General features: G+C 46.8%; 1 pseudogene; it reads right to left on the bottom strand.

Annotated features, from left to right (window-relative positions):
- Positions 1–6,415: 6,415 nt before the first annotated feature.
- On the bottom strand, positions 6,416–26,910 carry LOC123139053 (D-lactate dehydrogenase [cytochrome], mitochondrial-like; annotated as a pseudogene).
- Between the last annotated feature and the right edge of the window lie 901 nt (positions 26,911–27,811).

The raw sequence follows: 27,811 nt of genomic DNA, 5'->3' as shown, positions 1-27,811 counted from the left end.
TTGTTTTCCACCTCAACCAAAGCAAATGCCAATGGCAACACCCGGTTATTGGCATCACTTGCTATCGCAACCAACAAGGTGCCCTTGTATTGTCCGGTTAAGAACGTGCCATCAATTGCGATGACCGGCCTACAATGTTCGAAAGCCCTCACACATTGCTCGAACGCCCAAAAAGCACGGCCAAATACTCTGACTTTCCTTCCTTCATGAACCGTTGTTTGGTGCCCATGAGGCTCGACCACATGAACCATGCCCGGGTTTGTCGCGGCCATGGCTAACAACAACCTAGGGATTCGGTTGTATGCTTCCTCCCAAGTACCATACAACATCTTAAATGCGGCTTGCTTCGCCTTCCATGCCTTGCCGTACTTCACCTTGTAGTGAAAGATGGCTTTCACAAGATCAATGACATGTTGGACGCTCATTGTTGGAAGTGTGGATATTGAGTTGGAGAGCCTGTAAGCGATGAACTCAGACATGAGTTGTTTGTGGTTTTGGGACACAATCTTGCCATCCACCCTTTTGCCTTGGCACATGTGAGTTGGCACACAACTCACTACGTGCCAAGTGGGACCTCCTTTCCATGGTCTTGCACGCACAATCCATGGACATATTTCATCTTCACATGCACATGCAACCGTGTAGCGCACTTTGACGTCCGAGTGCACCACCTTATGTGGACGATAATGCGTAACCGAGTAGTTGTCGAGCCACATCTTCAACTCCAAGAAGGTGTCGAACTTAGAACCTTTAGCAATGCGGTTCTTGTCGTCTCCCAAATCACGATAAGAGCTTGGCCTAACCCCAAGAGGTACACATTGGCCACCATCTACCACGGCTTCATCCGCGAGACTAACATCCTTGAACAATGTAGTCGATGATCCCGACCAAATACCTTCTCGAAAGCTTCGGCCTCCTTCACCGTGAACCCCTCCGCATCAACTTGTTCATCGGGACCATCGTCATCCGAGTCCGATGCATATGCACGGGAAAAAGGGATGGAAGGGTCCATTGTCTCTTGCAAGTGATATTTGTCGAGATCACCCACATTGTTGTCATGGAGATCAACTTCATTGTCATCGTCCGCATACTCATCATTGTCCTCTTGCAAAGCTTCATCTTGGTTGTTTGTAAACGGGCTCAATGTTGGCCTCACTTCTTGGGTCAAAAGAGGTTCAACAATTTCATCTCGCTTCAAGGGTGTGGGGCTACTAGCAACCAAAGGGGAGGGGTTCCGATTCAAGTCCAAATGCAAACTTGAATCAACCTTCTTCGTTGCAAATAACTCAAGAGCCTTGTCTAGTGATTCGGACACCGTCTCCTTGTATGCAACCCAACGTTGCTCCGAGTTGACACGCATTGTCTTCCAACGGATGTGCATTCCAAAACCAACATTATGCCTTCCCTCCAACTCTATGATATCACTAGGGTCCGTCCAATTCAAATCTTCCCTAATTTGTTGCAAGAGCTCTGCATAGCTAGGACTACTATCAAACACCATGTCAACCTCATCCGGGTCCGGTTCTACATTGCCTTTCAAAAAGGCGTCCTTGTCCCCATGATGAACAAACACACATGTTCTTCCCATTCCTATAAGCATTCCAATAACACAAGGTAACATTGCTTTCATGAGTACTAATACAAGGATTAACACGGAATAGAAACCCTAATATATATATCAAACAACAACCCTAACCCTAACCATAACCATAACCATAACCATAACCATAACCATAACCCTAGCCCTAAACCTAACCCTAGCACCAACATAAGAACAACCATAAGAATAACCCTAGCATACTAACAAAGCCTAACCATAGATATTGGCAAACAAACATCTCACATTTCCATGCAAATCTCTAGATCCAAACAAAACTAAGATTTCCCCAAACAAGCAACAAATGAGCAATGGGAACTTTACTTGGATCAAAACAAGGGGAATGGAGAATATTACCTTGAGGGAGGGTTTGACTTCGAAATCCACGGACAAATTCTTCAAATTTGCAAGATTTGGGAGAGGATTTGAGAGGGGGAGAGAGAGGGAGAGGGGGAAAAGCTCGGGGAGGAGAGTGGGAGAGTGTGTGGTGTGGGGGTGGGGGAGGGGGGCCTGCCGAGTGGCTGGATAAGTCACAGTGCAGCGCCTATGCGCTAGGCGCTGCACTTTACAAGTGTGGCGCCCGAGCGCTAGGCGCTGCACAGTAGGGTGTGGCGCCGTCATGGCGGGCGCTACACAAAAAGGTTAGGGCTGTGAAATAGTTTCACGGTCAGTTCATTCCGTGAATTGATTTCGTCCATAGGTCAAAATGGTCAAATTTGCCCTGCCCAGTTACCTCAGCCTCTCTTGCGTCCGCAGCGCGCACGTAGACCAGCCTACGAGCCTGCCTGGGCCACAAACCCTTTGAGCCACGCTGCTACCAGTTGCCCCCTTGACGTGGCCTTCTGGCGACTTTGGCCACGTGCGTCACGCTCCGATGCGTCTCTGCTGGCTGCTGCCCCTAGCGAATTCCGCCCCTAGCGCCGCTTCCCAGATCGATCTGATACGCCGTCGCCGCACGCGCTATCCATCCGATCAAGCCGACGCCCGACCGGGTCTTGGGCCCATCGCATCGCCTGGGCGGCCTCCTGCACCGCGCTCTGCTGCTGGCCGCCAAGCACCACGTACGTGACCTAGCCTCGCCACCGCCGCATGAGTCGATGCCCAGCAGCTCCGCGTCTGCCACCGCCACGTGCCTGCTGCTTCCGATCGCTTCAATCCTTTCCGAGTGCTTCGTAACACAAGCCACACGTCGTCCCTTCCGATCGCTTCTCGAAACAAGCCGACAGCTCCGCTTCTAGATCTTCGAAGTTGCAACTCAGTGACGATGTCATCGATTTGCTGCCACAGCCATGATCTATTCGCGCAGAACTCCGTCTTCTCCGTCGATCATCCTCTAGATCAGCACCATGTCCTCTTCGAACCTTGCTCATGATACCACTTGTTACGCAATCACGGGTCCGCTATCACCAGCGTTTTCGACCCACATGCATCACCAGGCCCAACCGGAGAGCAACACCGACTTATGAGAGGCCTTGAGCCCTCTCCCCCCAAAAGACTAGCCTGTTAGGTGGGGACACCCCCGCCCTTATAAATCGTGTTATGTCTCCCCCCACAACCGATGAGAGGTCTAGGATACAAGTGTCCTACTTGGACACGACTCCGTATCATGTCTACACACCGTACGACTTCAACTCCAACTGTAACCTAACTTGTACAATAATACTCGACATAATTCTAACAAAGAGGGCACTTGTCTACGATAAAGAGTCCCCCTCCCCCGCTTTATATTATAAAGCAAACACCCGATACATCCAGCTCGCTGGAGCCGCAACACGGAAAAGCCCAAAAGAAAAACAACAAGAAGAGAGAGAAATAAATGCCGACACCGGCAGATCAACAAAGAAAGGAAGACAGGCAACCGTTGCACCCTCCAAAGAACTACCACCATGCTCCCATCATCCCGAAGCGCCGCGCACCAAGCAACATCTTGAAGAAGGAATGCGACGATGCCGCCGCTGTTGCTCGAACAAGTTCTAGGGTTTCCCCCGGTACGCGGGGATAGTGGGGAAGGGATATACCCGATGCCCCTCAGGAAGGTCCGACGGAGCCCGCAGGCGTCATCGCATCGCTGCCGGACAGGCCGACAGGGATTTATCCCGATCCACAACCACCACCGCCACCCCAGGCACTTCGTAGTGCACCACACACGCAGCCGCCCACCAGCATGTGCCACCACGGTTACCAGACCATCCTCGCCGTCTCTCTGGAGCTGCCAACACGAGGCCTGGAGAGGAAAAGGAGACAACAGCCACGAGAGCGACCACTACTCGACCGGTGGGAGGGAACAGCCTCCATCGCAAGAGCAAAGCCGACCGGACGCGGCGACGAGGACTTGCCAGGCCCTACGGCCCGGCCAGGCCGATGTGGGCCCGGATAGTCCCTGTCACGGCGCAGCAATGCGCCGGACCAACGAAGTTTCTCGCCACCCGTAGACCGCCGCCGCCACGCCACTGCCACCAGGAAGCGACGCCGCCGCCACGCCACTGCCACCAGGAAGCGACGCCGCCGAGCGCCGTGCCACCGGCCAGACCCAACCCAGATGGGGCCCAAACGGGCCCAGATCTGTGCTCGGCGGGCGCTGCCAGCCAACAGCGCCACCGTATCAAAGGCCACCATGGCACGCGGCATCGCCGCCGCCTTGCCACACCACCGCCGGCCGAAGGGCACCGCCGCCGGCCACCATCGCCCGAGCAGGGGGGGCGCGGGGAAGGACAGGCCCGCCGCCGCTAGCAGCACCACGCGGGCAAGGCCTGGCAGCGCCCACCGGCAACGGCGGAAGGAGGGAGGGGCGAGGGGGCGCTGGACGAGGAACAGGGAGAAGCCCCCGGTCGCCTAGCTCGGGGAGGCGATGCAGGGGAGGGAGGCGAGTCGGGAGGGGGGCGAGACTCGCCTGGATGAGTGGCTGGCGGAATGTCTTCGGCGACGATTGAAGATGGATCATAAAGAGGTGGTTAGAAGTAATGGGCAAAGTGGTGGACTTCTCTTACTTTGGAAAAAGGAGATTGCAATGTCTCTTAGGCCTCCTTTGATTTGAAGGATTTTTCATAGGAAAAACGCAGGAATTGTCATTCCATAGGATTTGCTGCATCGTTTGATTTGCAGGAACCAGTCCAGAGGAATACTGTTGCAATCCAAAGATACACTGTTCGTTTCCTGTGATTTTGCATAAAGTGAAACATTGAGTCAGACCTCTTTTTTACACAAAGACCGAGGCAAGAGGGACAAAGCTGCATACCAGTGCATGGTTTCCCTACTAAATAATGCATTCCTTCGATTTCAGTTCCTGCATTTCAAACGTTCATTTGTTTCATATTCCTCTACCTTTTCACTGTTTTTCAATCCTCTGTTTTACACCCGCAACCCTATAGTTTTCCTGTATTATTTCTATTTCAATGTTTTTGCAATCCTGTGAATCAAAGAGGCCCTTAGACATAAAACAAGCAACTATATTGACGTGTATGTAGGCAGTGGTCAGGAGAATTTTTGGCGTCTTACTGGCCTCTATGGATAACCAAAGTGGGCTGACAAGCACCTAACATGGCAGCGTCTTAGAGAGCTAGACGTGTGTGCAACACTCCCTGGCTGGTAATCGGAGATCTAAATGAGATTATGTATCCATTTGAGAAAGAGGAGGGAAGACCCAGACCAGCTCAATTTATGCAAGCATTTCGGGATGTGGTAGATGACTGCCAGCTATCTGATTTGGGTTTTGTAGGAGATAAATTCACATGGCATGGGGGAGACATCAGAGAACGCCTTGACCGTGCGTTATCTTCTGAAGATTGGAGTTACAGGTTTTCTGATGCCAAGTTGGAAACGCTCCAATATTACAAGTCGGATCACCGACCACTGCTGTTGAGCTTCGACGAAGCACCGGCCCAGGATGTCTCGGGCCTATCTGTGCTCAGGTTTGAAGCCTGCTGGTTAAGAGTCGGGCTTCCCTGTGACTGATTGTTGAAGAGGCTTGGGCTGCTTCAGGTACTCAGTTCTAGAATTTAAATCTGGCTGCGCGCTTGACTATATGGTTCACTCCCAATTGCAAAGATGGGATCGCGACACTTTGAAGAGAAAAAACCAGCTGAGGAAGGGATCTGGAAGAAGTCACTACGGGTGATTTGATGCCAGACAATATTAAAAGCATAAGGTTCTTGCAGCAGAGATCGAGAAGCTTCTAGAGTTTGAAGAAATTCAATGGGCACAACGCAGTACGATTGGCTGGCTCAAGTTCGGGGATAGGAATACCCAATATTTTCAGAATTTTGCGTATGCACGAAGGAAGAAAAACAGAATAAACCATCTTAAAGATGAGCAAGGGAATTGGCGTGAAGGCACGGCCTATCTGAATCCTTCGATCAATGATTATTTTGCGCGTTTGTTTGCTACTTAAATTGAAGAGCCGGACCCAGATTTAATTGATAAGCTTGTACCTCGAGTTACAAGGGAGATGAATGATGCACTAGGTAAGCTATTTTCAGCTGAAGATGTTAAAAAGGCCTTATTTTCCATTGGGATACAAAAGCCCCAGGTATGGATGGCTTACATGCAATTTTCTTTAAAAGATGTCAGCATTTAATTGGTGATGTTTTGACAAGCGAAGTACTTGATGTCATCAACTCAAAGAATATCCCTAATGGATGAAATGATACCGTCATACTGCTTATTCCCAAGGTGGACAGTTTGAAGAAAATTTCACAGTATCGACCTATCAGCTTATGCAATGTTCTGTACAAGGTTATCTAAAAAATGATCGCATTTCATCTGAAAGGTATACTCGATCAAATAAGATCACATGTAATGGTGAGGCAGAGGTTCTGACCCCATATGCAGTAGTCCTGGATGAATGTTTTTCGATCGCTCAGAGAATATTGAATATCACTTTCCAACATTGTCCAAGGGATGCAAATAAGGTGGCCCATAGTCTAGCTAGGCATGCTCATGATTCAACTTCTACTGTTTTCTGGGATGGTGATCCACCCATGTTTATTATGCCCCTTGTAATTAACGATGTAACCATCAATTTATTGCAATAAAGAGCCATGAGACGTTCCTTTCAAAAAAAAAGCTTGAACAACCCAACCCACAGGCATGGATTCAGGCACTTGGTTGGTCATATGCAGACGTGGGATGGGATGAGCTTTCCTGGATTCATGATGTTGTTGGGATCCAGCGCGGCCTTTATCCTTTTCATCGTCCTCAGTGACTCCATCCCTAGCTCCTTCTCTAGGTACTTCCAATGCACACACCAAAGCACTTGTCACTTGTCACTCATGGGTGGTGACTTGTTTATGAATCATGTGGAAATTTGAAATGGATCACGGCCTTGATGAGATAAAGAGGTCATAGGTCACCTACCTTCATTTTCCCCGTGCCAACACCATGCTCTCCTGTGCATGTACCTTCCATGGACAGAGCAGTATGAACCATGAGATGGTTTAGTCTCTCTGCTTCCCTTCGCTCTTCCTCCTGGCTTGGATCAAATAGGATAAATGTGTGGAAATTTCCGTCACCGGCATGGGCGATAACCAAACTGAAAACATATACAAGTCAGAGAGAAGGTCCTGGATAATTAAAAGGATAGCATACTGCTGGAGCTACGATAAGAATTGCATGCTACTACTTCATCAAGAGTTCGAATTTTCAAACTGCCCTGCTCTCCTATAAATATAAATCTAATGCAAAAGAGATGGCCATGGCTTTCATAGTTACAACAGAAAAACCCAGGTACTGCGTAAGGAAGAATATGTACCAAGTCAATGGTGACGCATCAAGTAGTTGCTTAGATACAGATATGCATTCTGCAAGTCCAGACAATGGAACACAAACATCCTGCATGAACAACAATTGGGGCGCCATTAGAATTTACAAGACTTGATGCGGCTCATCCACTAGAAAGCGGCAGATAATAAGGCTACAATGATCATAAATGACCATTAGCCGATCTATGTGAGCATATGAGATAACAAAATTTATGAAGCTGACAAGATCTACATTTATCACTAAGGGACAAAAAAGGCATATGTTGATTCAAACCGCCAGTCACCCTTACTTAACTGAGAAGATATTTCGTTGCTATTTGCTAAGTACCATATACTTGAATGTGAACTAAAACTGGATCATATTTCAGCCCATATTTTGCCAAATGATGATTAGGGCATGTTGACAAATGCCAAGATTCACAAGTAAGGAGGCAAACATAATGGTATATGATGCATGCCACTGGAGACTAACTATCTCTAACCGATCATACTGAGCAAGCAATCAAACCGTTATCATAGCTTGACGATCAGGTTCCATGGCAAAACCAGCCCAAAGTGCCTCCTTCCTGATCTGCGCATAGAGGAAAATGCCATTAAAATATGCTCCAAAACCAAATATCCTATATATGGCAGTACTACTATTGTCCAGAAACCAGGGAACATGATCTCATACTGTATGACACTAGTATTGCATGGCATGTGCATAATCATGCAGCACAAAAAAAACATCCGTAGATTAGCTAGCTCTACAGGTTCAGACGACTGACCTTCCACAGTTCCTCTTTAGCATTCGACTCTTCCACAAAAACAAAATCAGAACCATGGTGCTCTGCAGCAATCTTTTGAACCAACAGCGTTTGTTCAAGTGCATATGCTTCTGAATAGTTGCAATGGAAAGAGATTAACAAAGAAAAGGAAAATCAGTCAGTTCTTGATGTGTAAACTGAAGGAATGTTTGCAGCTTAAGAAGAGCTTTTAAGTAACTTGTCTAAGCAAGTGAACAACCAACAGAAGACGATAATAAATTATTGAATATATGTTAATTACATCCCCAAGATAAGGAACAACTGATAAACCACAAGCATGAACTATGGGTATCACTTCTAAAAATTGTCTAGAGTCTACTAAAAAGTAGTGTGCACAAAGTGAAGTTAGTTTTAATAGAGAGATTGGGTCTCACATAAATAAGGAGGGGTCAAAAGGGGTTGCCCAGTCAGCAGTCAATGTGGTCAAAATCAATCAACCGAGTCAAAACTGGGTTCAACTGACTGAGGGGTTGATTTTTGAAACAAGTGGAAAGTTGAGGCTATGAGACAACCGGTTTTGAAATTGAGGGTTGAATCCGAAACTGGGTGGCAAGTGTAGAAGTGCATGCTCTAGCCAATTCAACCAAAAGATCGATCTGATGGAAGAGACTAGACAATACGTTTATACGTCAACACTCCCCCTCATGTGTGGCGCCAGCCGGGTCTTGAACTCAAGACCTCTTAGCTCTGATATCATGTAGAAGTGCATGCTTTAGCCAATGCAACGAAAAGACCGGTCTGATAGAAGAGACTAGGCAATACAGTTATACGTCAACAACAAGTTCAAGGCTGTAAAGTGGACTTTTCTAGTACAGTATAATGGCTTAAAAGTGCAAGTTAGGTTACATGTCCCTATGAATTCAAACATCAAGGTCGGCACTTCAGGCAAGCTTTTACCATTTGCCATGTTTATTGCCCTTATCTGAACCTCATCCAACAATTCCACTCTCGAGACCTAACCAAGCAGAAAAAGATAAGTATCGGTAACTAACTAGCCAACAACAACCTTAGTGAATTTTGGTTACCCACCGATACATCTCAACAATGTAACTTCTACTCAAGCATTTCAACAGGAGTCAACCTAACACCTATAATAGTCCATGAAAAACATCTAGCACCACCACCGACGGCCACTTAATGTGCAATGAACAAATTGTGTCACATGAACAAATACAAGCATGGAGATATGAACGTTCACTCCATATATATGGAACAAAGGATGTCGATTATTTCATATCTGACTTCCATTTTTTTTTCAAATGTCATAGCAATGAAAAAAAACCGGAAGGACATGGACGAACCTGTATGCCAGAATGCATTGTTGCAATAGCAACATCAGCAGCATCCTTAACAGTTTGAAAATTGCACATAGCAACCTGAACACATAGAGCATTTAGAAGGAATGAGTTCATAGGCAAAATGAAGACGCGGAAAGAACTACAAATAAAAGGTCGACAAAGCTAGACAGATAAGGTAGCGTCCTATGGATGGGGAAATACACTTTGGTTCCTGGTTGTATATACACCCTATATAGAATTTTTATTTAATAATTAAACAAAAAGTCAAAATAGTTAAGAAATATTTTAGAATAAACTTGACTTACTTGCGCACTAGTATATAAATTTTCACAAAAAAATCAATGTTGACTTCACAGCGAAAAAGACAAGATTTATTTGCTATTATAGGTCACTGTTCATGCTATTTTGATGAAAAAAAATGTCTTTTTTAAAAGAAGTCAAAGTAAAATTTTCTTTTCATGGAACTTTTCTCACGAGTACAATGGAAGGTCAAATTTATTTTTAAAAAATCAGAATTTTTCAACTTTTTGTTGAATTACTATTTTTTTCCATGTACGCCCATTACTCTTCCACAACTTCAAACCTTGAAAATGGTACTCCCTCCGTTACCAAATATAAGTCTTTCAAGAGGTTCTAACAAGCGACTCCATACAGAGCAAAATGAGTGAATCTACACTCTAAAATATGTCTACATGCATCCCTATGTTGTAGTCCACTTAAAATGTCTAAAAGGACTTATATTTAGGAACGGAGGTAGTACATGGTTTGCTACTAGAAATGGCAAAACAAGATGATCGTTGTGGCGACGTGAACATCATACTGGTGCATTGTAAGAATAACCGTTTTGCGGTTTATTTTTTTATAACTTACAGGATAGCGGACCGCCTTTCCACGCGGAGGGCATCCATGATGGCGTAGGTGGGTCACCTCACCTGGGGGCTGGTACTCCGGACTAAGGATCCACTAGTTGTGGAGGATGTGCATCGACCCCGTCCACCCAGGGAGAGGCCTCGACCTGCAATTCTCCCGCGGTGAGCGTGAGGTGTTCGCTGCATCCACTATTAGGATGGTGGCTGGTGGTGAAACATCAGCCTTATTCTGGGAGGATTGTTGGCTCAATGGCAGTGTCATTTCTGAGATTGCATCTATCCTCCTAAAGTTGGTCTCGAGGCGCATCAGGAAGCGTCGGACAGTCAGTAATGCCTTGGCTGGCCGCCGTTGGATCTCGGATATCAGAGGGGCCCTGAGCATGTTGGCACTCTGGCAGTATATCAAGGTCCGGCGGTTGGTGTGCGAAATGTCCTCCAATGGCGCTGGATGCTGGACTCTCAATACTCCTCCAAGAGTTGCTACGACATTTGTTCCAGGAGGCGGTTCAAGTTCGTGGAAGCTTAACTGAAAGACTTGTGCCCCACCTAACGTCAAGTTCTTCGCGTGGCTTGCCTGCCAAGACCGTTGTGTGACTGCTGAGAGACTATCATGCCGAGGCCTTGAGCATGCATCGTGTTGCATGCTCTGTGATCAGTCGGAGGAGACAATGGCTCATCTCCTCACTGGATGTTCCTTCTTGCGCGCGGTGTGGCACGAGGTTTTTTCCTGGTTGTGTTTGATGGCAAGACACCCAGATGCGGAGGACGGCTTGTGGATTGGTGGCACCGAATGGGCCACTCGGTCCCGGCCTCTGCTTGGAAGGGCACATCCTCAGCCATCATGTTTGTAGCATGGTGCATCTTGAAGCATCGCAACACCATCATCTTCGAAAATGCTCCCCTTAGCTTGCCTTTCCTCATTGGTACAATCCAAGAGGAAGCCAGACAATGGTTTTCAGCGGGTGGTTGTGCTATGGGGTTAAGGTAGAGCCTAGGGACTAGGGCGTTGTGTTGTAACTCTGGGTGTGACCTTCTTTGAGCTTGTACAAACTCTTTCCTTCTATTCGTAACTCTAGGTGTGAACTTCTTTGGGCTTGTACAAACTCTTTCCTTCTATCAATGCATCGAAACCAAAAGCTTTTGCGTTTTCCCGGAAAAAAAACACTCGCCAAATTTATATCATCGAACATTAAGCCAATAAACATTTTTTTAGGAAAATAGGGAAAACATCACATAGGAAGGTTCTGGTAGAGAACAGGACCCCTCCCCATCCTCCCGCGATGCCCCCGCGGGCGCACGGGAGGCCAACCTTAGTTGTCGGCGGGTCATCCCTCCTCCCCTCCCTTACCGCCGCCAGGGGCGCGGCTGGGTGAAGCCCGGCCGACAGCGGTGGCGGGGTGCTCTTCTTACCCTCACGCGGGTGGCGAAGCATGGGGCGGCTCACCCGGGCCTCGGTGCTGCGCTATGCGCCGGGCGCAGCAGCACGACGGCGCGCCAGGGCTAGTCGACGGTGGTGGTGCATTGGGCGGCGCGGTGGTGGAGGGCGCGCCTTGGTCGTCGGGATTGGTTATGTCGGGGCCAGATCTGGGGCCCCGACGGTGGTGGTGGTGCATTGGGCGGCGCGGTGGTGGAGGGCGCGCCTTGGTCATCGGGATTGGTTATGTCGGGGCCAGATCTGGGGCCGGGCGGCGCGGGCCGAGGGCGGCGCAGACTGCTGGTCTCCGCCCCTGCCATGGCCATGACGGGTGGTGGTGCGCCACAACAGCGGCTGGTCGGTGGGCGGGCCGGCCGGAATCCGGAGGCCGGACAAGGGCAAGCAGCGGAGTTGGGCTCCTCGGTGGGCTTCCTTCGTGATTGGCGGTGGTCCCTCGGGTCTCTTCTTGCCGGTGGGCAGGTGTATGTTGGTAGCCTCGCGTGTAGCCGCGTTCGCCGCTGAGGTGGGGTGACACAGGAGGTGTCCAGTGGGGAGGCAGCCTGGAGGGATGGAAGGAACTGACGAGCTCGGGCCATCCGTCGCTGGCACAAGGGTGTGCCGGCCCGGATGCGTCCACTCCCCCTCCTCCCTCGTTCCCCGGCCGTGTGTGGGCTCACACAGCTATGACGTTGTTTGAGGCGGGACGTATGCTGCGGTCTCTTCGGCCAGGTGTGCCCTTTGGCCCAAAGCCGGTCACTTTGTGGGTGTCTGGATGCAGGACGGCCCTGGCAGCGGGAGGCTTGACGTTCGTGGGCGGAACTTGCGCCTTGGGTGCGGTCCAGCGGCCATGGCTATGCGGGTGGGTGGTGGTTGGTGGTTGGCGGAGCAAGGATGCGTCGGAGGGGTGGGCGTGCCAGGGTACATCACTTGCTCAATCTTGAATTGTCCGACGGCGGCGGCGTTCGTGGACACTGTATCCTTCATGAGGCTCCGTCACGGTGCCCTTACTCCTTCGAGTTGCTCCGGGTGAAAACTCGATCTTTGGGATCGGATTGTGGCGGCTATCAATGGTCGTTCCCTTCTAGGAGGCACCATCTTGGAGTCCTTGTTTCGTCGTTTTTCTTCTCACCTCTCGTCGGAGGATTGGAGGTCTCCGTTGGCTCCAAGCAGATCATCCTCACGCATGTGTAGTGGCTTGGTAGTCGTTGGGGTAGTGTGGCGGTGCTCGTCACCCTTGTATCTTGCCTTGGGTGTTTGTGTCGTGTGTGGTGGTGGCGTGAGTTTGTATCGTGATGCTTGTGGATCGGTGCTTTATATGTAAAGCAGGGTGAAAGCCTTTTTCGTAAAGGTTCCGGTAATTGCCAAGTATAGGATAAGATAGACCAAACAACAACAAAGCCTTTAGTCCCAAACAAATTGGGGTAGGCTAGAGGTGAAATCCATAAGATCTCGCGGCCAACTCATGGTTCTGATACATGGATAGCAAGCTTCCACACACCCCTGTCCATGGCTAGTTCTTTGGTAATATTCCAATCCTTCAGATCTCTCTTTATGGAGTCCTTCCATGCCAAGTTCGGTCTACCCCTACCTCTCTTGACATTATCAACACGCTTTAGCCGTCCGCTATGCACCGGAGCTTCTGGAGGCCTGCTTTGAATATGTCCAAACCATCTCAGACGATGTTGGACAAGCTTATCTTCAATCGGTACTACCTCAACTTTATCTCGTATATTATCATTTCACACTCAGTCCTTCCTCGTGTGGCCACACATCCATCTCAACATGCGCCTCTTCGCCACACCTAACTGATGAACATGTCGCATTTTAGTCGGCCAACACTCAACGCAATATAACATTGTGGGTCGAACCGCTGTCTCATAGAACTTGCCTTTTAGCTTTTGTGGCACTCTCTTGTCAGAGAGAATGCTAGAAGCTTGGCGCCACTTCATCCATCCGACTTCGATTCGATGGTTCACAGCTTCATCAATACCCCCATCCTTCTCAGGCATTGAATCCAAATATTGGAAGGTGTCCTTCTGAGGCACCACCTGCCCATTAAGGCTAACCTCCTTCTCCTCGTGCCTAGTAGTACTAAAACCGCACCTCATGTACTTTTAGTTCTACTAAGCCTAAAACCTTTCAATTTCAAGGTTTGTCTCCATAACTCTAACTTCCCATCGACCTCGTCAGACTATCATCGACTAGCACCACACTATACACAAAGAGCATACACCATGTGATATCTCTTTGTATATCCCTTTTGACCTCATCCATCACCAAAGTAAAAACACTAGTAGAAAAGAGGGCAATGGTCCAGGCCGGTCCAGCCCATTAGTCCCGGTTCAATCCAGAACCGGGACCAATGGGGGCATTGGACCCGGTTCTTGAGCCCCGGGGGCCGGCCGGGCCACGTGGGCCATTGGTCCCGGTTCGGCTGGACCTATTGGTCCCGGTTGGTGGGACGAACCGGGACCAATGCGCCCCGCTCCTGGCCCACCACCATTGGTCCCGGTTGGTGGGACGAATCGGGACCAAAGGGTTGGTCCTCGTTGCGGCCAGAGTTTAGTCCCACCTCGCCAACCGAAGGGGAATCGGACCGGTTTATAAGCCCCTCCCTCTCTGCCATATTGAGCTCCTCTGAAAATGAAAATAGATGCCCTTATATAGGGAAATTCGTCTAAATTCATACGGATTTCGTTTGAAATTCGTTATGAATTTAAGTTAATTTTCCTCTATAAGCGCATCTATGCTCATTTCTGAGTAGTTTTTTATATTTTTTTTTCTTTTCTGCTATATTTATTTTTTTCTTTTTATTTCTGAGTTCTAATAAGCCATTAAAAATAAGGATATATGCTCCTTTTTTAGTACAGTTAACCACAACTATTTTTTGCTTCTATTCATTTCTGAGTAGTTTTGTATATAGTTTCTTTTTTCTTTTCTGTTATATTTATTCTTTTGTTTTTATTTCTGAGTTGTAATAAGTCATTAGAAATAAGCATCTATGCTATTTTTTTAGTAAAGTTAATAAAAATTATTTTTTCTTCTATTTATTTCTGAGTGGTTTTTATATAGTTTTTTTTCTTTTCTGCTACATTTATTTTTTTTCTTTTTATTTCTAAGTTGTAATAAGTCATTAAAAATAAAAAAGAGGCGCAATGCTCGTTAAGACGAAGCCGCTCCCCCGGAGCAATACAAGTGGGTCAACGGTAGTCACACGACGATGCCTTCATCATGGTAACGACATGGAACGCCGCCATCGCCCGCCGTCAGCTCGGTTTTCACCGGCAACTACGTCTCCCCGACTCGCAGCTGGTGCCAGATGACGGATCCCGAGATCCGAACACCCAGCCTCAGGCCGACCACCTCTGACTGAAGAGATGACCACCATCTATGCTCATTTTTTAGTAAAGTTAATCGTAACTATTTTTTCTTCTATTTATTTTTGAATTGTAATAAGTCATTAAAAATAAGCATCTACGCTCATATTTTAGTAAAGTTAATCACAACTACTTTCTTTTCTTTTTATTTCTGAGTTGTAATAAGTCATTACAAATAAGCATCTCTGCTCCTTTTTTAGTACAGTTAATCACAACTATTTTTTGCTTCAATTCATTTCTGAGTATCTTTTTATATAGTTTTTTTTCTTTTCTGCTATATTTATTTTTTTTCTTTTTATTTCTGAGTTGTAATAATTCATTAAAAATAAGCATCTATGCTCATTTTTTAGTACAGTTAATCACAACTATTTTTTGGTTCAATTCATTTATGAGTAGTTTTCTATATAGTTTTTTTCTTTTCAGTTATTTTTTTTTATTTCTCAGTTGTAATAAGTCATTAAAAATAAAAAAGAGGCGCAATGCTTATTAATTTGCTTCAAGCCTTTTGGAATAGTGTCAACTGCACTGCACATAGCTCTGTGTAGTCTACCGTATTCCTCAAGGCTTGAAGCTAACCAACGTGCAGGAGCATTGAGCCTCTTCGTCATCGTCTCTGCACTCAGGGCTTATAAACAGCTGCGAGTGCCTCTCGCTTGGCGAGGTGGGACTAAAAAAACAGCTGCAGGAAGAATCAAAATAAAATAAATAAAATAAAAAAAGTGTCACCTAAAGGGCTACCACGGCCTGAATACGACTAGAAACCCAATAATGGGCCAGGATTCAGGCCCGCAATAGGCCCAATAGGCCCACAGGCACATATAGTGCGTTTAGGCCCGTAAGCCTACATTTGAGAGGAGCTCGAGAGGGCAGCGGGACTGGTGCTTATAAACCACTCTCGAGCTCCCTCAGCTAACGAGGTGGGACTAAACTTTCGTGCCGCGACGCGGGCAGCACATGGCCTTTAGTCCTGGTTGGTACCACCAACCGGAACTAAAGGGGTGCATTGGTACCGGTTCGTGGCACCAACCGGTACCAATGCCCCCCCTTTAGTCCCGGTTGGTGCCAACAACCGGGACCAAAGGTCTTCGTTTCCCGCCCTTTGGGCTGCTGAAAAAAGGCCTTTGGTCCCTGTTGGTGGCTCCAACCGGGACTAAAGGGGGCATTAGTCCCGGTTGGAGACTCCAACCGGGACCAATACTCTTGCTATATATACTGGACTTAGCAGTTTTCGCCAAATCCCATCTCTTTCTCGCCCCTGCCCCGAGCCTCTGCTCCTCGCCGCCGAGCCCGCCCCACGCCGCCCCGAGCCCGCCGTCCCCGTCGCCGCCCCGAGCCCGCCGTTGTCGCCGCCCCTATCACCGCCCGCGTCCCGCGCCGCCTCGTCATCGCCGCCCGCGTCCCGCGCCGCCGCGCCCCACGTCGTCAGCCGTCGCCCCTGCCCCGAGCTCGTCGTCCCCGTCGCCGCCCCCGAGCCCGCTGTCCTCGTCGCCCCTGCCCCACGCCGCCCCGAGCCCGTCGTCGCCCCTGCACCGCGCCGCCTCGACGCCGACGTGAGCGTTTTTTTTATTTTTGTTAGATTTTTTTAGATTCTTTTTGTAGTTCATAGATTTTTTTTGTTAGGTTAGATGTGTAGTAATTTAGATATGTAGTTCATAGATTTCTTTTTGTTAGATTAGATTTTTTTGTTAGATTACATGTGTAGTAATTAATTTGTTCATATTATGTTAGATTTTTTTGTTAGATTAATTAGATTTTTTTTGTTAGACTAGATATGTGTAGTAATTAATTTGTTCATATTATGTTAGATTTTTTTTCTGTTAATAGATTTTTTTGGTGATATTATTATTGAATATGCATGTTTGGTGATATTATTGTTAATAGATTTTTTTTGGTGATATTTAGATTGTGTAATTAATTTTGTTCATAGAATTTTAATTATTTTACTATATATAGAAGTAGTTTGTTTTTAGTAAGTACTACTAATTTATTTATAGTAAATGCTTAGTAGTTGAACTACATAGTTGATTTTATTAATAAAACTACTTTTATTTAACTATATATAGAAGTAGTTCCCGCGTCGATGTCGGCGATGCCTATCCCGCATCCTCGTTGTCGTCGACTCGGCGGTGGAGGCCTGCTTGATCAGGGCCATGTTCGGGACTGGGCTCCGCCGGGTTGGTATTGGGAGGTGCTACCTTCCGGGGGACGTAGGTTGGTGAGGAGGCAGCCCGTTGTTGACCCGATCCTTGTTTGGTGGCGGTCGCGTGGGCCAGTGACGGTGGTGAGGCATCCGGACACCGCGGAGGTGGTACGTCACCGTGTCAGCGAGGAGGACGAGCACGTCCGTCGCTACATGGTTGCATTGGAGGGGAGGTTCGACAATACCTGGCAGGTTCTTCAGGAATCTCACTGGAGCTATGATCCTGTGATGGTTCCTTATCTTTGGGTGTCCACCGCCCGCGTCAATACCCGTCGGGAGCTACGGTTCTAGTTGTATTAGTGATAATATTCGACGATGTACGGACACCAAGAGATGATGTACTTTTGCTTATAATTATTGAATGCATGCTAATTTGAATACTATACTTTATTTTATGATTTGGTTTTGCTTATTTTATGATTTGGTTTTGCTTATTGAATGCTCATATTGGATAATTTCTCCTTCATTTCCGTGTGCTAGACAATTTGATATAATTAATAATGCATTCGGGAATGAAAGGAGGAGCTACGTACATCGATCATCGATGATCAATCCGTGATTAATAATAATGATCTAGTTTAATATTTGAATTATGAACATATAGGCCGGAAATGTCGTACTCATCGGACGACGAAAACCGCCCGGGGGAGTGCGACTGGTGCCACGACGACCGAGGTATCTGCGACAGGTTCATTGTGCTGGACGAAGATCGGCGCTTCAGCATTAAGCTCGAGGAGACCTTCGATGTTCATACGGTACGCAACCGATGATGATAGTTTTTTATCGTAATTACTCATGACTTCAACTATTTTAATCATGACAATATTTTTCATCTTTTTCAATTCGACTAGCTTATCCCATGCTTTGCAAGACGCTATGTCTTGGAGAGGATGGGTTTTGAAGACCATGAAAGTTTCGAAACCAAAAAAATTATCCTAAGTACCCATCATGGTGTGGATTTTCAAGTAAAGATGTACAATGCTCATAGTGTAACCCATTTTGGTTGCAAAAATTGGGAAGCACTTTGCAAGATGTATGGTTTTGATGAGGGTATGCTTGTTACCATGGATCTTGGTGATCCTACAATCGAGCAAGAGAGACCTACGATTTTCGTCCTTGTGGATACACCTCCAATTCTTCCCCCATGTGAGCTTAACATAGTTATTAAGTAATTTATATTGTTTATTTGAAAATAGTTGACAACTTATTCTCCATTGACAGCTTATTTTCATTTTTCAAAGAATGTGCGAAAGATGGTAGAGAGAACCTACTACACCGAAGGCTCCGAACTAACTTATCAGGAGAAAAATCATCTGGTCGGATTTTGTACTGATCTTGAGAATTACAATGCTACAATCGAACTCCTCAACATTATGGTCAATACGTGCCACTAGTGCACGTGTTGAACTACGGTAACTACCATGGAGATACCCTGGTATGATTTTTTACTATTACAACATTCGTGCATCTTTTTGCACACTTCTAAAACTAGTACATCATATCATTGCTAACTACGAAGTTATTACTATGTTTTTCAACAGATAATCCCAAATGATTGTGTGCCTCATCTGATGTATACACGGGGTAGCCTTCATGTTTTGAACATACACCCAGGTCGTCCTACGAATCTCAACTGTCTATACCGGGTTTCTAAAAGAAGTGGAGACATGATAATCAAAGAATGGAAAAAATGTATGGACAGTCGTAAGGAGCTTCTTGGAAGCAACATTCAGCGAAGGGAAAACATTGGAGACAGGATGATCGCCATTCTTCATAATGGAGAGTCACGGTCTATATTGTTTTATGCTATTTTACCTTAAGGGTGTTTAGGTCCTACCTGATACTGATGATCATGTGCTAAGAACAATTATGTAGGGTTGGGTTCGATGACTATGAGGATGATGATCGTATGACTTATTATTAATAACGAGTAGAAGTTGTATATGATGATGCATGATTAGTAGGACTTGTTATTATATATATATATATATGATGATGTATGATGCAAGCATGCATGAGCATTTTATATCTGCGGGGGTGCAATGAACATAGCAGCATCGTTGATAAACCAAGGACGAAGATATAAGAGAGGACACTTCTCTCTATTAGCTAGCTATAATAACAACCTAAAAATAACCCCTAAAGCAGCCACTTTTAAAAAAATTGACTTTTGGTCCCGGTTGGAGCCACCAACCGGGACCAAAGGCCCCTGACTGGGGTGGGCGCACAGGGCCACGTGGAGGCACATTGGTCCCGGTTCTGGTTTGAACCGGGACTAATGGGTGGAGGTATTAGTAACGACCCATTAGTCCCGGTTCATGAACCGGGACTAAAGGCCCTTACGAACCGGGACTAATGAATGGTTTTCTACTAGTGAAAAGATAAGGGCTCAAAGCTGCCCCATGGTGCAGTCCTATTTTAATTGGGAAGTCATCAGTGTCACCATCACTTGTTCAAACACTTGCCTCAACTTATTGTGCATGTCCTTAATAAGATAGACAGTTAAAAGAAAATATGGTGTGTTCATACAAATGTTGTTTCCATTCTTAAGATGCAAGATAACAGTTAAGTCATAGTAATACAGCATGAAGAATGGTGTTTCTCCACAACATGTGCTACATAAAGAGTGTATATCCTAAACAGAGAAACATGTTGAGTTGTTAAAACTTAATAGTTAATATTCAAGTATACCCAATGCAGTAAAAATAGGTAGCAAAATATTATTTCAACAGTGAATAAATCAAAACAGAAGACCTACCACAGAATGAGATGGAAGCTTTTGAAGTCGTAAAGTCACTTCTGTAATTACCCCTAAAGTCCCTTCACTTCCAATGATCAACCGAGTTAGGTCATATCTGACATTCAACATGGTGGAAAGTAAAAAAAATTGTTAATAGTAAAGGCAACAACAAATGTATAACCTCATATATACAATATGTAAGACATTATGGGAAAAAGCAAGCAAGCAGCACAGCGCAACTAAGATTTCACTCCCGGACAAATGAAGCCTTTTACTCTTAAGAAACAGGAGCGGTTCTTGTATACCCAGCTGCACTCTTTCGAGCCCGAGAACCAGTCTTGACAACATCGCCATCTGGTAGAACAGCCTGAAGTACCATAAAAGATTACTACTAGTATGCGAAGTCAAATGTATAAGGGGGGGGGGGTGGATAGCAGAAGGACCTGAAGATTGATCACATTATCTCGCATAGTTCCATACCTACAAAGTAAGAAGCAAATTCATCAAAGCTATTTAACATTAGTATCATATAAGAATATAATAGATAAACAGGCGAATCATGCACGTTATGGTTGTCCTTCCTCTTTGTGCGGATGGGGTTACAGATGCATCTTAGAAGCCAAAAAGTGGCCTGAAATTATAGAGAATTACCTCACAGCTAATGAACCAGAACATCGTGTAGCGCACATTCCACCAATAGTGGCTCCAGGTCCTGTAAATCAGACCAATGTAGATAAGCTACCCCACTAAGGTAGTGCAAAAGCAAGCAGCCGCTGATGCTATCTTGGACCCAGAAAGATGATCAAACTTCAGTGCAACTATTGAGTACTACAAACATGCACAATTATCTCCCTAGGACGGTACATAACACCTAAATGTCTGGAGGGTGCAATTACATTGTTCAACTGCAGTCGTGTTGCATTGATTATAATTTCATATTAGGTTATGTCAATCTGGATTTTGCATCTAAATGCCTGGAAGATGCAATTACACTACACAAATCAGTCACAAACAAAGATGTTCAACTCTAGTCGAGTTACACTGAATATGAAAGGGCAAAGGGGGGAAGGGCATAGGAAAGAAGGACATGATGTTGTTTTTCTTCTTTTTTTTGACAAGATTGATCTGTTTGGATATTGGTCAATGATGGCCTTTTTATTTATTTTGACGATTGGATAATTTCATAGCAGATTATGTCAATCCGGATTTTACATGGTCGGTTGAAAAGGTAAAAGGAAAGGACAGACCAAGTGCTCGAAGCTCCCACACGAGGTGTGGGGTCTGGGGAAGGATAAGGCTACCCCTGCCCAACAGAGGCGGAGGACGAAAGAAAAATAAGGTTTGGCGAACTCTTAAATAGATTTTTTTTAAAGTGAAACCATAATATATATATATATATATATATATATATATATATATATATATATATATATATAGTCAATACACGGGGAAAATGAATATTGATGTTATCATGTGATCTTCAACATAACCAAATACAATGAAAATGTAAACATATAACTCTAGAAAAACAATCTAAATCAGCCGTCCATCACTCATGCTCGACACCAGCCCACGACCGCCGCCTTGTCCCGGCCAGCCACCGCTGCGCTAGCTAGGGCTGATTTTTTCTCATTCTTTAAGGATCGGCTTTTTTGGAGAGGTTTTTAAAGAACAACTATCTAGGGTTGTTGCATGCATGTGCGGTGTGCGTTGCTGACTGGATGGCTTCGGGCGTCCTATGGGTCTGGGACGATTGGTTTATGCAGTTGGTTCATGGGCCTGGGTCTGCATCGCACTGTGGACCAATCGTGGCACATTTATCAAGCAAACAACCTCTCCAGCGACTTTTGCCAACGATTACAGCGAGCCTATCCAGCCAATCACACATTATGCATAGGTATAAATTTCTTTTTGCACGCAATCAAGGTATGACAGCCGCCACCCCATACCCACTGGGCTCCTCCGCCAGTGCTGCACAGTGCAACGCAGACAGGTTGCATCGAACCCAGAACTCTCGTTACAAGTGGGGAGTACTTCACCACTGCGCTAGGCCTGTCCTTTGTCGGTTGAAAAGGTAAATGAATAGGAAAAAATATTGAATGGAAAAGGAAACAAGGAGCTTACCTGGGTCAAGAGGGAAAAAGAGACCATGGGGTTTCAGGTATTCATTCAGCTCAATCCATCCAACTCCTGGTTCAACTACAATATCCATATCCTCAACATGCAGGGATTTGATTTTCTGCAATGAATTTATGATACATTAAAATAGATGAAAGTAGAAGATGGTATCCTGCATGTATAGCTCACTGCTAAGAAAGTGCTTGCCGGCTTGGTATAACAAAATATAGTAAAACCGATGAGCCGAGTACTTTAGCACTTTTTAGTGTCATAATTACATGGCTGTTGATTATAAAACTTACTATAGTATTTACCTTCATTGAAGACATGTCAATGCAAACGCCACCATGAGGTGCCAACGTATGGCCCTCAATTGATGTAGCCCCACCATATGGTACAATTGGCACCTGATTCCAAGAAAAGAAATAAAAAACACCCCTTAGTGTTACTGAAATGGAAAGTACCAACTCCTTCCACAAAGGCAAAATTGACAAATTTGACCTCAAAGCAAAAGTATTTCACAAACTGAACAGTTTCTGGAAAAAAATTCACACTGCTGACCCTTAGCTCCTTACAGCTAGGCGATGCACTCTACTGTGCAGCTCCTCACAGCTAGGCGCTGCACAGTGTAGTGCAGCGCCTAGCTGTCAGGCTCTGCAAAGTGTGGCGCCTGAGTGTTAGGCACTGCATAGTAGAGTGCAGCGTCCTGCTGTCAGGCGCTACACATTAGAGGTCAACTGGGTGAAATACTTTCAAAAACAGTTCACTTTTTGAAATAGTTTCGCCTCGAGATCAAATTTGTGCCTTTTGCCTTCCACAAACTCCTAAAGGAGGCACATAAAGAAGCTAAATAACTCCTTGACCAAGACTATAACATGATGTTTGAAAATCAATTTCTAATTCTCAAAACAGGGTCGTATGATATCCTACTAAATGTTATCTAAGAATGTAAAATGGGAGTTGTGTAAACCAAAATTACAAATACAACAACCTCCATTGTCAACAACTAGCTGATGGAGCCCAAAAAACTTCTCTCTGCATGTGAAAAAAGCTCTTTGCCCCGCGTCGTCTCTCTGAGGTGGCTTGGGGCGAACACCCTACTTCATGCCATCGGCGCCACCGAATATCCAGCATCCTCCCCTCGCCGTTGCCGGCAAACGATGACGGGCAATGCCCACGGGAAGCTGGTGGCGGCAAGACTCATTCGACGCACATCCGAGCTCACCCACACCCACCACCCCTCCTCCCAAGTCAGCAACTGCAATTCCCATTCCAGCTTCGGCCTCCCCCTCCCGCATTGTGGCCCCATGGGGACCACTGGCTTTCCGCTGTGCTCAGACCTTGCTGTATCAGGGATTGCACCTCCGAGCCCCGTCCTTAGCCGCACGCTAGCATCTAATCCACCGAGGCAGGGGCGACGTCCGGCTGCTGTGACTTTGCATTGCACGTGACAGCCTACGTGAATCGCCCACGTCCCTGATTCATCCACCACCTCGCGCACCCGTGCGGGTGGCCGTGCAACATGCACGATGCCCGACCACCATTGGTTAGCTTCCACCACTGTCCTTCTCACCTAATCTGCCTCCAGCATCATTCGGTGGTGGTTAGCAGGTACTGCTGCAATGTCGGCGGCCAACACCGGGTCTAGTTCTGGCCTACGCCATGCCACTATGGATCTGGACGGCATCCACCCAACCCGTTCACCCCTGCCCCCTTGCATCCATCGTGCCTTCTCCCATCCCTCTCCCTCAGATCCAATCGAACATCCACCTCCGTCTTTCCCTGGCCCGGATTCTCCATCCTTGCGCCGGTCGACGCTTGCTTGTTCCCCACAACAGCCCCACTGCTCTCTGCCTCGTGTTGTGCAGCTGGTGGTTGCCCTCCGGTCCTGCCGTGTCAGGGGTGTGGAAGCATTTGGAGGTTGTGAGGAGGCCAAAGAAATCTGCCTGGCGGCCATCAGTTGACTATGGCGACACCTGCAGGCGTCGCATTCCACCTTTGTGGCGTGTCAGACCTCATCCTCCACCTCAGAGGCGGGTGTAGAGTTGGGAAGAATCCCTTCCCGGCTCGTACAGCGACGACAACGGCGATGCATTCACGCCGTTTCCCATGTTGGTGGCGCTTTCTTCATCACCTACCTGTCATCAGGTGAACTTCTTGATATTCTCTATGAGCTATCTCCAACATTTCCAGACACCGCCATTGGGTAGCCCCTCTTGTCGTCTCTCGTTGTTGTGTGTGCCCTTCCTATACACTCCACCTTGGGCGATAACCACCCTCGTGTGAAGATGATTTCAGTAACGACATTCTCTTCGATCATGTCACTTCACCATCATAGTTATTTCACGACACGTCCACGGGAATGAGACCCTCCCTTCCGGCAGTGAACTCACGGCTCCCCCTCGTGCATGATCGTCGAGCAAGATCCTTTTTCCCTGGTCATCTTTACTCCTTCCTAGGCAATGACCACCTTTCCCGAGTGTCGGATGGCTCCGTGTTGGTAATGGCATAACTCCTTGATGTGGCCACCTGTGGTCTACCCCTGTCAAGGGTTCCGGTGTTGTCTTGGTGGTGCTTCGACGTGTGTTCCTTGAAGTTTGTTGTTGTGCTATCTCCTGGCATGATATGCTGCTTTGACAGCCTCTCTCTGCTGCTAGTGCACCATGCATGTTGTTATGCCTTTTAGCTTGTGCTGCATCACAGCCATCTGTATTCTTCTGACGTACTTGGTGTTTTGGGGGGGGGGGGGGGGGGGGTTCTACATTCTTGCCTCCGCAAGATGTATTGCCCCTCGGGCTATCAAGGTTTCTGATCCAGTTTCACACATGAACTGGATCACAGTTTTTGACCCCGTTTCCCATGTAAACTGGCTCATTTCTTTTGAATTGAGATCAATATAAAAAAGAAAAGGCACAGCTAGCTGGCACAATCATGGAAATGGGTTGTTGTGGAAACCAGAAGTACAGGATACAGAATCCAAATCAGTAATTCTTGCAAAACAGTGAACATATGATGTTCCTTTAGGCTAATGTACAACGAAAAAGTAGCACGCTATTTCGACGTTGTAGTGTCACTATAGCATATCTGGAAGGGTCACGTTACGTTTTAACTAATTTGCTCGCTACGTCGCTATTCACGCTATAGCGCGCTATTTTGACGGTAAACGAAATAAGTTGTACCGTTTTAGCATGTATTACATAACAGCCCATCAGGCATCGCCGCATCGCATTGGCCCAACTCACTCTCACAAACGCAACGCATACAACCTAACCTAGCCAAATCATCATCAATTTCCACCAGCTTGTGACTGAGGGCGGCGACGAAGCTGGCGTTCGTGACTTGCGAGCAAAGGCGGGGGCGACAGTTCATGAGCGGCAGCAGCCTCTCTTCCGCCTCCAAGTAGCGGCGTCAACCACGCCTCCAACCCAGCAACACAGCGCCAATGTCGATGATTCTCTGTTTAATTAGGAGCGTAGAACCTAGCTCTTGTATTTTTGTATGCCTCTCTGTTTAATTTGGAGTCTTCCCTTTTCTTGTAAGTTTATGAATGTCTTAATTTTTTTATATATATTTGACATTTTTATGCAAAACACTGTTTTCAAATATAAGACGCTATTATCACGCTATAACTTGTATAGCATTTAGAGAAGGGTGGCGGTAAATCTTGTAGCACGCTATTTTTTTCTACTAGTCAATTACACTGGTGGTGCTACAACTTGGCGTAAACGGTCACTTTGGTGCTAGAAATTGTGGTGTACATCGAAGTGAGCGTTTACGCCAAGTTGTTGCACCCCTAATGTAATTGACTCTTCTTCTACCATACCTTGTACTTGTTACAAACCATCACAATCTTTCGCACCTCATCCTGGGACCTGCAAATCAGTAATGGAGGCATTACAGTACATGGAGCAAGCTTGGCGTATAAATAAATAAACCAGCAAAACGGATCTACTATCAGTGTGTGCCGGGTGAGATCACTTTGGGAAGACGACGACGTCGGGCACGTTGACTGCTTTGTGGAAGCTGCTCTGCGGCTTCCCGTGGAAGCTCCTCTCCTCGTAATCCACCGTCAGGTTGTCCTGCAAAGCAGCAACCCGGCCACCTAGTGAGCGAGCAATTGAGCATGCATGTGTGGGTTGGATTAATCAACGGACAGCAAGAACATCAAACACAAGGTACGCCGGCAATGGCAGCGCGGAACTCGAATTCATTTCACTTACCCCGAGGAAGGATGCGAGCTCTTGTATGAACTCCTTTGGCACGCGCTTGCGCTCCCCACGCACCACCAGCTCGGCGCTGTCTTTCCCACCGACCCTGCGCCAAATCAACAGGCAAGCACAAGGCGCTGTCAGCGACGCGAGAAGTGACGGAACAGTCGATCGAGCGACTCGTTTGGATCGGATGGGCATGCACGTACCGGTGGTCGGGGCCGGCATCGCAGAGAGCGACGGAAGCGGTGGTTCCGCCTGCGGCTGCGGCGGCGGCAAGGAAGGAGAGGAAGGCGGGAAGGCCGCGGTTGCAGTTGGGGGAGGACGGGTCCCTGGGTTGCGGGAGGGGCTGGGTGGAGAGAGGGACGCGGTGGGCGGAGAACGGGAGGAGCGCGCGGCGGGGCCGGGAGAGGCGGAAGAGGGAGGCGGCCATGGATGGCGGCAGAGTTGGTGGAGTGGGCGGCAGGCAGTGGGAGAATTTGTTTTGCTCTTCTTGCCCAATCAGGGGAAGTGGGAGAGTTGGTGGTGTGGACGGCAGGCAGTGGCGGATGCACTTTTTTAGAGCCTATATATGCACCACGGCCGCACGATCCTGGCTGTTGAATACTGACGCTGTGTCTCGAGATGTGCATCCCATAAATAAGTTTATCTGAAATCCATCGCCGTGTCAGATGGATGGTACGGTCGTGGGTGTCGTAGGGGTGCCACACAGTATGCGCCGGAGGCATGCCCGTGATGCGTGCAGCGACTCGTGGGTGATCTTCTGTGGTCATCTGTACACCATATTCATATTTCTTTTCTTAATTTCTGCAATAGAAAATCCTTATCGGAGACAACTTTTCTTCCACAACAGACAGGATAATATCCCTGGTCTCTCCCATGTCGCCATTGTCGGACGTGTCACGCGTTTGTTTCCTATCAGTCTGCATTCAAATCTATTCTATTTTTGAGCCATGCGTACGTGTATTTAAAACAACATTTTTGTTAAATCTCAGTTGAATTGACCGAGACTTCGTCAGGTCTCGGTCTATGCTATATTGTTTTGATCTGGCTTATTTTTTTTTTCAGTTTTTTCTTTCTTCTTACATACTATGTCACTTAACTGAGACTTGGTTAACTACATCTTAAAACAAAATGAGAGATGTACATGAACTCCTGTTAGAGCATCAACAATCACAGATAGCAAATCCCGATGCTCAAACGCCCGTCGACGGGCCCGGCCAATGACCGATCACATCTCAAATTTGCTTCCTCAACATTCAAAGATCTCATATTAAGAACGTTAAATTCATATAAAGGAGAAAAACCCGTACTACGTAGATCAACTAAAAGCATCTACATGCGTGGTCACCAAGTCCGGCCTCTCAAAAGTATGCACATGCGCATAAGGACGTACACCTATCGAATCGTTTTCCTCCTGGCCCTGGC

This window comes from Triticum aestivum, chromosome 6B, assembly GCF_018294505.1.
Source record: "Triticum aestivum cultivar Chinese Spring chromosome 6B, IWGSC CS RefSeq v2.1, whole genome shotgun sequence".
In the NCBI taxonomy this organism is placed as follows: Eukaryota; Viridiplantae; Streptophyta; class Magnoliopsida; order Poales; family Poaceae; genus Triticum; species Triticum aestivum.
The sequence above is the reverse complement of the archived record's forward strand: the minus strand, read 5'-3'. Positions and strand labels throughout refer to the sequence as shown.